This window comes from Oncorhynchus mykiss, chromosome 20 (assembly GCF_057628025.1).
Source record: "Oncorhynchus mykiss isolate SJ-2025 chromosome 20, ASM5762802v1, whole genome shotgun sequence".
NCBI classification, from domain to species: domain Eukaryota; kingdom Metazoa; phylum Chordata; class Actinopteri; order Salmoniformes; family Salmonidae; genus Oncorhynchus; species Oncorhynchus mykiss.
In genome coordinates this window covers 42,547,447-42,559,946 of record NC_143041.1, presented here as the reverse complement: position 1 = coordinate 42,559,946, position 12,500 = coordinate 42,547,447, and the positions used below count along the sequence as shown (strand labels likewise).

General features: G+C 45.7%; 1 protein-coding gene across 2 annotated transcripts in view; it reads left to right on the top strand.

Moving 5' to 3' along the window:
• LOC110499449 (serine/threonine-protein kinase LMTK1) overlaps positions 1-12,500 on the top strand; it is a 93,125-nt gene that overhangs the window by 49,989 nt on the left and 30,636 nt on the right. Inside the window, exon 1 of one of the 2 annotated variants that reach the window (XM_036956308.2) lies at positions 7,447-7,898. The exons of the other annotated variant lie outside the window; for it this stretch is intronic. The gene's annotated coding sequence lies outside the window, so the exon portion shown is untranslated. Of the gene's footprint in view, positions 1-7,446; positions 7,899-12,500 lie in introns of those variants that run through there. 2 annotated transcript variants of the gene reach the window in all.

The following is a 12,500-nucleotide window of genomic DNA, read 5'->3' as shown; positions in this document are numbered from 1 at the left end:
CTCTCTCTCTACCCGTCTCTCCCTACCCGTCTCTCTCTCTCTCTCCCCATCTCCCTCTCTCTCTACCCGTCTCTCTCTCTACCCGTCTCTCTCTCTACCCGTCTCTCTCTCTCTCTACCCGTCTCTCTCTCTCTACCCGTCTCTCTCTCTCTCTACCCGTCTCTCTCTCTACCCGTCTCTCTCTCTCTCTCTACCCATCTCTCTCTCTCTCTCTCTACCCGTCTCTTTCTCTCTCTCTACCCATCTCTCTCTCTACCCATCTCCCTCTCTCTCTCTACCCGTCTCGCTCTCTCTCTACCCCTCTCTCTCTCTCTCTACCCGTCTCTCTCTCTCTCTCCCCATCTCTCTCTCTACCCGTCTCTCTCTCTCTCTCTCTCTCTCTAATCGTCTCTCTCTACCCCGTCTCTCTCTACCCGTCTCTCTCTCTCTACCCGTCTCTCTCTAACCGTCTCTCTCTTCCCGTCTCTCTTACGTTCCCCAGTTTATGTGTTGTAGTTTGTGTATTTGCATGTGTTTTATTTCAGGAAATGGCTTCCTGAAATCCCTCAAGCAGCTGATTGGTCGACTCCAGGGCTAATTGGAGAGCTGACCCCGCCCCCTCGGCAAGACACAGCTGTCTCCAGCTGTCTTCATTCTGAAGCTATATAAAAGCCAGTGTTCTGTTCAGGAGAGAGAGATTTGGAGGTAGGGTTTGCTGAGAGAGATTTGCTGGGAGGTCATTGCATAGAGAGATTTTGCTAGAGAGATTTGCTGGAGGTTGATTTGCTGGGAGTTCATTGCTGGGAAGTGGTATGTTCTGTGAGTTTGTTGCTCAGGTAGAGCTTAGTTGATGTCCTTTGTTTCTTAGTTTGTTTGTGAAATTGTTTAATATTCTGTTTCATTTGTTCCCAGGGGGGAAGGGGAAGGCACCTTGGGAGTGCTTAGGCAAGAGGCCCGCGGGCATACATATACCCGTAGTATATTCATTGTCTAGGCACACTAGGTAAGACCTGGGCGGACCACCCACTGTATTTTGGTTAGGGCACCAGGCGGTGCTAAATTAGGTAAAAGTGGTTAGGCAGGTAAGATAGGAGAGGGGGGGGGGGGGGGGGGGGGCTTTGAGATTTACTTTCTTTGCTTTGGTTCCGTCCAGCCCCTTTTCCCCATATTACCGTGTAAAGGAATAAAGTCCTTGTAAACGGTACCACATTCTGTCTGTCATTCTTACTCGCACCTACAGTCCATACCTTTTTCGCTTCACGGAGAGTTTAGTTGTAGCATGGTGTTGCGTTCCCTCTTCATAGAGGCGTGCGTTTTTTTACACGGTAATATGGGGAAAAGGGGCTGGACGGAACCTCTCTACCCGTCTCTCTCCACCCGTCTCTCTCTCTCCACCCGTCTCTCTCTCTCTACCCGTCTCTCTCTCTACCCGTCTCTCTCTCTACCCGTCTCTCTCTCTACCCGTCTCTCTCTCTACCCGTCTCTCTCTCTCTACCCGTCTCTCTCTCTCTACCCGTCTCTCTCTCTACCCGTCTCTCTCTCTCTACCCGTCTCTCTCTCTCTTCCCGTCTCTCTCTCTCTTTCCGTCTCTCTCTCTCTTTCCGTCTCTCTCTCTCTTTCCGTCTCTCTCTCTCTTTCCGTCTCTCTCTCTCTCTTTCCGTCTCTCTCTCTCTCTTTCCGTCTCTCTCTCTCTCTTTCCGTCTCTCTCTCTCTCTTCCCGTCTCTCTCTCTCTCTTCCCGTCTCTCTCTCTCTCTCTTCCCGTCTCTCTCTCTTCCCGTCTCTCTCTCTCTCTCTTTCCGTCTCTCTCTCTTTCCGTCTCTCTCTCTCTCTCTTTCCGTCTCTCCGTCTCTCTCTCTCTCTCTTTCCGTCTCTCTCTCTCTCTCTACCTGTATCTCCTCTCTCTCTACCCGTCTCTCTCTCTCTCTACCCATCCCTCTCTCAATTCAATTCAATTGACTTTATTGACATGGCAAGTTCATTATTACTTACATTGTGTCAACATGACTGAGAAGATACAGGACATGGTATGAAAGACAAAACAAAACGGTAAATATTATCGACATTACTTTGCACTTTTCACTGGCTGTCCCTCAGGTTGTGGCAGGAGACATATTTGGCTTCCAAAACTGCACATTTTGGCTTTTCACCCAATAAATATTTGATTTTTTTCTTTTATAGTTTCAAATCTTTGTTGTGAATTATAATTTGGGGAAATAAATATTCTCTTAGGTCTGAGTATTTGTCACAGTGTAATAGGAAATGCAGCTCTGTCTCTACCTCTCCCCTGGAGCAGAGTGAGCACAGCTTGTCCTCTCGGGGCAGCCAGGTTTGTCTGTGACGACCGGTTTCTATAGCCAGACTGTCCTCGCTGGGGTGCCAGGTTTGTCTGTGACGACCGGTCTCTATAGCCAGACTGTGCTCACTGAGTCTGTACCTAGTCAATGTTTTCCTCAGTTTTCTATAATTCACAGTGGTCAGATACAGTGCATTGCGAAAGTATTCGGCCCCCTTGAACTTTGCAACCTTTTGCCCCATTTCAGGCTTCAAACATAAAGATATAAAACTGTATTTTTTTGTGAAGAATCAACAACAAGTGGGACACAATCATGACGTGGAACGACATTTATTGGATATTTCAAACTTTTTTAACAAATCAAAAACTGAAAAATTGGGCGTTCAAAATTATTCAGCCCCTTTACTTTCAGTGTAGCAAACTCTCTCCAGAAGTTCAGTGAGGATCTCTGAATGATCCAATGTTGACCTAAATGACTAATGATGATAAATACAATCCACCTGTGTGTAATCAAGTCTCCGTATAAATGCACCTGCACTGTGATAGTCTCAGAGGTCCGTCAAAAGCGCAGAGAGCATCATGAAGAACAAGGAACACACCAGGCAGGTCCGAGATACTGTTGTGAAGAAGTTGAAAGCCGGATTTGGATGCAAAAAGATTTCCAAAGCTTTAAACATCCCAAGGAGCACTGTGCATACCCCAAGTGACTTACAGCTGTAATCGCAGCAAAAGGTGGCGCTACAAAGTATTAACTTAAGGGGGCTGAATAATTTTGCACGCCCAATTTTTCAGTTTTTGATTTGTTAAAAAAGTTTGAAATATCCAATAAATGTCGTTCCACGTCATGATTGTGTCCCACTTGTTGTTGATTCTTCACAAAAAAATACAGTTTTATATCTTTATGTTTGAAGCCTGAAATGTGGCAAAAGGTCGCAAAGTTCAAGGGGGCGGAATACTTTCGCAAGGCACTGTAGTCTGCCACCATGTACTGTCTGTTTAGAGACAAATAGCATTGAAGTTTACTTTGATATTTTGTGGTGTCTTTCCAATTCTTTTTGTTTTGTGTTGATTTGGTTGGGCCAGTGTTGTCCTGAGTGTTGTCCTGAGAATCTATGGGGTTGGTTTGAGTTGGTGAACTGAGCCTCAGAACCAGCTGGCTGAGGGGACTCTTTTCTTTTTTCATCTCTTGGCATTGTAGAGCTGTGTGATGGAATGTTTTGGGGTCACTTGTTTTTAGATGGTTGTAAAAGGTGATGGTTCTTTTTTCTTTTCGAATGAGGAGGGGGTATTGGCCCAATTCTGCTCTACATGCCTTATTTTGAGTTTTTCTTTGCACTTGCAATACAGTCTTGCAAAACTCTGCATGCAGTATTTCGATTGGATGTTTGTCCCATTTGGTGAATTCATTATTAGAGATTGGACCACATACCTCACTGCCATATAGAGCAATTGGTTCTAGAACTGATTGAAACATTTTGAGCCAGATTCTAATTGGAATTTCTATTTTGATGTTCCTTTTAATGGCATAGAATGCTCTTCTTGCTTTGTCTCTCAGCTCCTTCACAGCCATGTGAAAGCTACCTGTGTTGCTGACATTTAGTCCTAGATATGTGTAGTTTTTGGTGTGTTCTAATAGAACTGTGTCCAAATAGAATTTATATTTGTCATCCTTATTTCCGGACCGTTTTTGGAATATCATTATATTTGTTTTTTTAGGTTAACGGTCAGAGTCCAGGTCTGACAGAACCTGTGGTTAACGGTCAGAGTCCAGGTCTGACAGAACCTGTGGTTAACGGTCAGAGCCCAGGTCTGACAGAACCTGTGGTTAACGATTAGAGCCCAGGTCTGACAGAACCTGTGGTTAACGGTCAGAGCCCAGGTCTGACAGAACCTGTGGTTAACGGTCAGAGTCCAGGTCTGACAGAACCTGTGGTTAACGGTCAGAGCCCAGGTCTGACAGAACCTGTGGTTAACGATTAGAGTCCAGGTCTGACAGAACCTGTGATTAACGGTCAGAGCCCAGGTCTGACAGAACCTGTGGTTAACGGTCAGAGCCCAGGTCTAACAGAACCTGTGGTTAACGGTCAGAGCCCAGGTCTGACAGAACCTGTGGTTAACGATCAGAGCCCAGGTCTGACAGAACCTGTGGTTAACGGTCAGAGCCCAGGTCTGACAGAACCTGTGGTTAACGGTCAGAGCCCAGGTCTGACAGAACCTGTGGTTAACGATCAGAGCCCAGGTCTGACAGAACCTGTGGTTAACGGTCAGAGCCCAGGTCTGACAGAACCTGTGGTTAACGGTCAGAGCCCAGGTCTGACAGAACCTGTGGTTAACGGTCAGAGCCCAGGTCTGACAGAACCTGTGGTTACCGGCCGGGGCCCAGGTCTGACAGAACCTGTGGTTAACGATCAGAGCCCAGGTCTGACAGAACCTGTGGTTAACGGTCAGAGCCCAGGTCTGACAGAACCTGTGGTTAACGGTCAGAGCCCAGGTCTGACAGAACCTGTGGTTAACGGTCAGAGCCCAGGTCTGACAGAACCTGTGGTTAACGATCAGAGCCCAGGTCTGACAGAACCTGTGGTTAACGGTCAGAGCCCAGGTCTGACAGAACCTGTGGTTAACGATCAGAGCCCAGGTCTGACAGAACCTGTGGTTAACGGTCAGAGCCCAGGTCTAACAGAACCTGTGGTTAACGGTCAGAGCCCAGGTCTGACAGAACCTGTGGTTAACGGTCAGAGCCCAGGTCTAACAGAACCTGTGAAGACGATCTATGTGCTGCTGTAACCCCTCCTTAGTGGGAGACAGCAGCACCAGGTCATCTGTCTACAGCAGACCCTCCTTAGTGGGAGACAGCAGCACCAGGCCATCTGTCTACAGCAGACCCTCCTTAGTGGGAGACAGCAGCACCAGGTCATCTGCGTACAGCAGACCCTCCTTAGTGGGAGACAGCAGCACCAGGTCATCTGCGTACAGCAGACCCTCCTTAGTGGGAGACAGCAGCACCAGGCCATCTGTCTACAGCAGACCCTCCTTAGTGGGAGACAGCAGCACCAGGTCATCTGCGTACAGCAGACACACGATTTCAGTGTTGTGTAGGGTGATACCAGGTGCTGCCGATTCTTCTAATGTTTTTGCCAATTCATTAATGTAGATGTTAAATAGTGTTGGACTTATTGGGCAGCCCTGTTTCACTCCCCGTCCCTGAGAGAGTCTGTTTGCTTGTTGCCAATTTTAACCACATTTGTTTTTAGTGTACATTGATTTAATAGTATCATATGTTTTCCCTCCAATACCACTTTCTATTAATTTATAAAAAAGACCTTCGTGCCAAATTGAATCAAATGCTTTCATGAAATCTACAAAACACGAGTAGATTGTGCCTTTGTTTTGGTTTACATGTTTATCAATTAGAGTGTGGAGGGTGTAAATGTGATCTGTTGTACGATCATTTTTTAGAAATCCAATCTGGCTTCTGCTCAGGACTTGTGTTCATCAAGGAAATTGTGTAGTCTGCTATTTATAATACCGCAGAGAATTTTCCCCAAGTTGCTGTTAACGCAAATTCCTCTGTTATTCCTCTCTCTCTCTCTCCCCTGATCTCTCTCTACCCGTCTCTCTCTCTCTACCCGTCTCTCTCTCTCTACCCGTCTCTCTCTCTCTACCCGTCTCCCTCTCTCTACCCGTCTCTCTCTCTCTCCCCTGATCTCTCTCTACCTGTCTCTCTCTCGCTCTCTCTCGCCCCTGCTCTCTCTCTCCCTGTCTCTCTCCAGCTCTCTCTCTCTCTCTTGCTCTCTCCCCATCTCTCTCTCTCTCTCTCTATCTCCCCCCGTCTCTCTCTCTCGCTCTTCTCTCTGTCACTTGCTCTGTTTGAGAGACAGACAGGGCAGAAGTAATTAACATGAGCGCTCTCTCCTAGTAGAACTTGTGGAGACAGGCCATATGTCACCGTGTCTTTCTGACTCTTTCTTTTAGAGAAATGACAAACACATCAAGTTGGAATCATTGGGTTATAATTTACTGTCAGCTAAATGGTAAAGGAATATGAATTCATAGCTTCTACTGTAAAGAAAGATGGGACTTCATAGCAACTGTGTGTGTGTGTGTGTGTGTGTGTGTGTGTCTGAAACATCCTGTATGTGTAGGCCTCTACAGTATAGCACGACATTTATATATATGTGTATATATATGTGTATTTTTTGTGCGGTCTAGGAGAATACTCAGGGAGAGAGAGACTAAGAAAGAGGGGAGGTGGAGGAGATGTGAGAGAGAAGGAGAGAGAGGAGAGGAGAGGAGAGGGAGAGGAGAGGGAGAAAGAGAGGAGAGGGGAGAGGGAGAGGAGAGGGAGAGAGAGAGAAGAGGAGAGGGAGAGAGAGGGAGAGGAGAGGGAGAAAGAGAGGACAGGAGAGGTAGAGGAGGGGTAGAGGAGAGGAGTGAAAGGAGAGGGAGAGAGAGGAGAGGGAGAGAGAGAGGAGAGTGAGCGGAGAGGGAGAAAAAGAGGACAGGAGAGGTAGAGGAGGGGGAGAGGAGAGGAGAGTGAGAGGAGAGGGAGAGAGAGAGAAGAGGAGAGAGAGGGAGAGGAGAGGGAGAAAGAGAGGACAGGAGGGGTAGAGGAGAGGAGAGTGAAAGGAGAGGGAGAGAGAGAGAGGAGAGGGAGAGAGAGAGAGAGGAGAGGGAGCGGAGAAGGAGAAAGAGAGGAGAGGAGAAAGAGTCAAGCAGGGTAAAAGGAAAGGGCAGAGGAGAGGGAGAGGTGAGGGAGAGAGAGCCGGGAGGGGGAAAAGGGGTGAGAGGGCTTGAGGAAGGGCATACCCCAGAGCCCACAGTACATCCGGCCCCACACGCCCCAGGGCCTTCATCTGGAATTAGAAACAGCCTCTCCCAGAGCAGGAAGAGGAGATGATAGGAATATTTATTGTGTGTGTGTGTGTGTGTGTGTGTGCTTGCTCAACCTTGTGTGGAAGAGGCCTGCTCTGCACATGTTCCCCGGCAGGAGAAGAGAGGGAGTGATAGAAGAGAAAGAACTAGAGAAGAGGGGAGAGAATGATGTCATGAGGATAGAATGTGTAAAGCCTTCCCTCCCACTCCTTTTTTTTCTGCCTCACATTTTTGTGGGGGCTCCATTTCTCTCGTTTTTTCTCACTTGCCCCCCCCCCCCCCCCCACTTTCTTTCTTTCCTGTCTCTCTCCCTCCCTCCTCTCGGGAGGAGCACAGTAACTGCTTGTTGGACTGGGAAACACTTCTCCTCCCTTCCTTTTCTCTCCATCCTTCTTTTCCTCTCTTTCTCTCCATCCATGACGTTGACCATTCTGGTGCTAGATAGAAGGCACTCTCAGCTGCAGGACCATGGTCTTACTGTCGGCTCTGCGTTTGGCACCGCCACCCACATGCCCTTCAAGCCAGCTGGGCCATGGGGCCCCTGAGTGCATGTGTGTAGGTGGGAGGGGTGGTTTGGTTGGAGGAGTGGTTTGGTGGGGGTGGTGGTTTGGTGGTGGCGGGGGCGGTGGGGGTGGAGTTTTCAGGTGCTTTCAGCTTGTTGTTCTGCTGAGACAGTCGTGTACAGGGTACAAGTGAACTTGTGTCGTGTGAGTGACCAACATGCCGGCTTTCCCCAATGGAACTTGAGCTCAGGTAAGAACAGATTGATGTTATGTGGAGAGCCTGATGTAGCCTGAACTCTAGCTGTGATTGAGTCCTAATGCTGGTTGTAATAAAAATGATTTTGTTTGTATTGTTTTTAGCAGAGAGTTCTTTGATGCCATTAAATGAAACCAGTTAGCACAATACTAGTACATGTATTGTATCTAGTGTATTTGTTTCTACAATTGTAAAGTGAAATTGGGTCCTTGAAGAACGATATAAAAATGTAATGCATTGTTTGTATTATTTATGTGTGAGAGGGCTGGGAGATGATTGGGAGAGGGCTGGGACAGGGCTGGGAGAGGACTGGGAGAGGACTAGGAGAGGACTAGGAGAGGACTATGAGAGGGCTGGGAGAGGACTGGGAGAGGGCTGGGAGAGGACTGGGAGAGGACTGGGAGAGGACTGGGAGAGGGCTGGGAGAGGGCCGGGAGAGGACCGGGAGAGGGCCGGGACAGGGCCGGGAGAGGGCCGGGAGAGGGCTGGGAGAGGACTAGGAGAGGGCTGGGAGAGGACTGGGAAAGGGCTGGGAGAGGACTGAAAGAGGGCTGGGTGTTTAGGTTAGATCTATGTAGCTGTATGTGTGGGCGAGAGATGTGAGTGGATATTTGTGTCTTTGTGTGAACTCTGTAGCTGTGCATTTTACGGGAACTGCGTGTGTGATCTCTGTAATGGTACGTGTTAGAGGGCTGTGTCACTGGAACTCTGATCCTGAAACAGATGTTTGGTGGGTCGCGAGGGGCCGTGTGAAGCTGAGGGGCCGTGTGAAGCTGTGGACTTGGAGACCAGAGGGAGTGTGTGTGTGTGTATGCGTGTCTGTCTGTCTAGAGTGAGACTGCGTATGTGCATATGTGTGTGTGTTCTCTCGCGGGATAGGATTGAGGGAGCGAGGGATGGAAGGAGGGATGGAAGGAGGGGTGAGGAGGATGGGGGGAGTCAGGGAAGTGGGTGCAGGACGAGTTTACAAAAGGTCCCAGTTTTCCATATTTCCACTAAACTCCTTACAACTGAGGGGCTTTTACACTGATCCACTCTCCAAATCCTCCAATTCCCTCGCTCTCCTTCTCTCTCTCTCTCTCTCTCTCTCCTTCTCTCTCTCTCTCTCTCTCTCTCTCTCTGTCTCTGTCTCTCTCTCTCTCTCTCTCTCTGTCTCTGTCTCTGTCTCTGTCTCTGTCTCTGTCTCTCTCGCTCTCCTTCTCTCTCTCGCTCTCCTTCTCTCTCTCTCTCTCTCTCTCTCTCTCTCTCTCTCTCTCTGTCTCTCTCTCTCTGTCTCTGTCTCTGTCTCTCTCTCTCTGTCTCTCTCTCTCTCGCTCTCTCTCTCTCTCTCTCTCTCTGTCTCTCTCTCTCTCTCTCTGTCTCTCTCTCTCTCTTGCTCTCTCTCGCTCTCTCTCGCTCTCTCTCTCCCTCTCTCCCTCTCTCCCTCTGAAAGCCATGGCGATCTCTCCAAGGGATTTCTTCTTTAATATCCAGTATGTATTAGTGTGGTCGGTTCCAGAATGGATCTGATGTCTTACAGTACACTGTTAAAATAAATTGCTTTTGGAAACCGAGCTTCCACCGACGTTAAGGAGACAAAACCTTCACTTTGCTGGAGTATTGAAACATCATTCTGAGATATTTTGAAACATTACACGATGTGTTGATTGATTAACATGACTTAATCAAGAGTTGTGCAACACCTTGCCAGGGACTGGGAGAACTACCGGGAATATTTGAGAACACTCATTTGGTGTTTCAAGTTCTGTTAAGTGCATAATTATACCACCTCGTCTATAGTATTGACTTCATTGACTTATGTATCTGATCATTTGCCAATTGAACCCATTTTGGTAGGCATTGTTGAGCACAGTGTTCAATCCACCAGCGTTAACTAGAGGTTTTACAACAAGCATCGCAGGATGCTGAATTTTGCTTCTGCTGTACCATCAAAAGTTGCAAACGTGGCAATGGGTCGTCTCGTCGTTGAACTTCATTTTGCCTGACGGTTCTAAAAATATCCGTTCGTCCGTTACACCTCATGGAACAACACGCTGCTTCGTCCTACTATAGAACGATCATTTTCTTTCTTCAAACATGCACATAACATTGTATAAAATAGTTTAGAATAATCATGACATTGTGTCAGAAGGTGATTGTGAAGTAAGTAACTGCCGGTCTCACAGTAATTGACCGTTAATGAACATAAACACATTGAGCATCTCCTGGTTTCCTACAAGCCACTGATGCAGACCTTTGGAACATCTACATTTTAAAAAGTCTAATAAATCCATGTAATATAGCCTACACCATCACAATAAATACATGTAATATAGCCTACACCATCACAATAAATCCATGTAAAATAGCCTACACCATCACAATAAATCCATGTAATATAGTCTACACCATCACAATAAATCCATGTAATATAGTCTACACCATCACAATAAATCCATGTAATATAGCCTACACCATCACAATAAATACATGTAAAATAGCCTACACCATCACAATAAATCCATGTAATATAGTCTACACCATCACAATAAATCCATGTAATATAGCCTACACCTTCACAATAAATACATGTAATATAGTCTACACCATCACAATAAATACATGTAATATAGCCTACACCATCACAATAAATACATGTAATATAGCCTACATCATCACAATAAATACATGTAATATAGTCTACACCATCACAATAAATCCATGTAATATGGCCTACACCATCACAATAAATTCATGAATTATTTTAGACAGGTCTAAAAAAGCATGATATAAATAAAATCTAGTCTATTTCAGAAGAAGTGTATTACTTAACCGTTCGATTGTATGAGAGACAGTCTGAAAAAAAATCTGTTTTGTGTGTTTTGATGCTGCTCTTTACACTGTAAACCCAGTGAACTCTCTTTAAAAACACAAACACAAATAGCCTGGGTTTTTCAGAGTACTTCTGTTCTGTTTTAACAAGTGCTTTGAGTTTACGTTCAAACACCAGATCTCAAGTTGGATGCACTAACTTCTTATGGTTTCATTACACAAGGTGTTTTGAGTGTTTCCAGAGGATCTGTAGAGGATCTGATCTGATTCATTGATTCATCTGATCTGATTCATTGATTTGTCTGATTCATCACCAGAAGATCTAGTGGAACATCTCCACACAGTGACTCCAGCTTTAAGGACTCGATTCAGACTCAGGAAATGTACACCTTTCCTACCCACTTCTCAGTAGTTGCTATTCAGACTTACCTTGTGTTTCATGCAATGCGCTCTACGGGTGTGGCTAGCTTGTGCGAACTGAATCAATGTAATTAAACTGCTGAAAATCCTCCCACTTTGGTGGCCAACAGATTCTCTCATGGAAGTTTCATTCAATAAGGTTTTCAGTGCATTTATCTTAAGCCATCCCTTTAAATATGGTGTACCTTTAATTATAATTTGCCAACAGACTCACTAGAATAGGGGCGGCAGCGTAGCCTAGTGGTTAGAACTTTGGACTAGTAACCGGAAGGTTGCAAGTTCAAACCCCCGAGCTGACAAGGTACAAATCTGTCGTTCTGCCCCCGAACAAGGGGGCAGTGGGTCGTTTCAATGACGACCCACTGGGTCGTCATTGAAAATAAGAATTTGTTCTTAACTGACTTGCGTAGTTAAATAAAGGTAATATAAATACAGTGAGAGAACAGGTTCAGAATATAGAGATCAATTAAAGAAATCCATCTAAATATGTTTCAGCACCAACTGGTAGATTTAAAAATACTCTGATTTTGTAGATGATTTAGGCACATTCACTATGTATGAGTCACACAAAAAAAAACAAGTTTGGAGAGCCTTTACACACAAAATACATTGATGAATAAAAAATACTACACAGACCTGACAGAGGAAGGAAAGATCAACAGAATGGAATGGCAGTTAAAGATGTATGTGGGTTTTATTAGTTCTACAGGCTTTTTGTTTGTTAAATTGCCAAAATAATCATTTCTAGTTGAATTAACACGAGTCAAATCGAGCAAACACATAATTTTAATTTGACGGAATCTTTGCCTGCCTTTTATCATGTTGGAGATAAGTTTTGACCAAGTAAACATTTTAAGGTCAGGTAACATTTTGACCCGAAAAAAAGCTTTTGTTTAAACATTTTTTATATTTATTTACAGTGCACTTTCATTTCGTTGATCTCCACCCTAAACAAGTAACAGATTAATAGCCTGCTATTCTCATGCTTAAATTCAAGGTCAGAATACACATAGAGAGAAAAGTACATAAAAATGTCATTCCATTCCATTTAGGCACGCTTAACTCTGGTCGGAATTCCCTCCTATCTGCCTGACATCAGCTTCCCCTGACAGAGACAGAGACAGACAGAGACAGAGACAGAGACAGAGACAGAGAGAGAGACACAGAGAGAGAGACACAGAGAGAGAGACACAGAGAGAGAGACACAGAGAGAGAGACAGAGACAAAGTCCTCCTTTCCCCTCTCAATGTTGCTTCAACCTATTGCTCTCTGCTATGGGGACAAATGGATTCCCAGAGTTGGATTACGTTCTCGTATACTGCAGGGAATTTTTGTTAACGGTAATATTTTCTGTTTGATCGACTA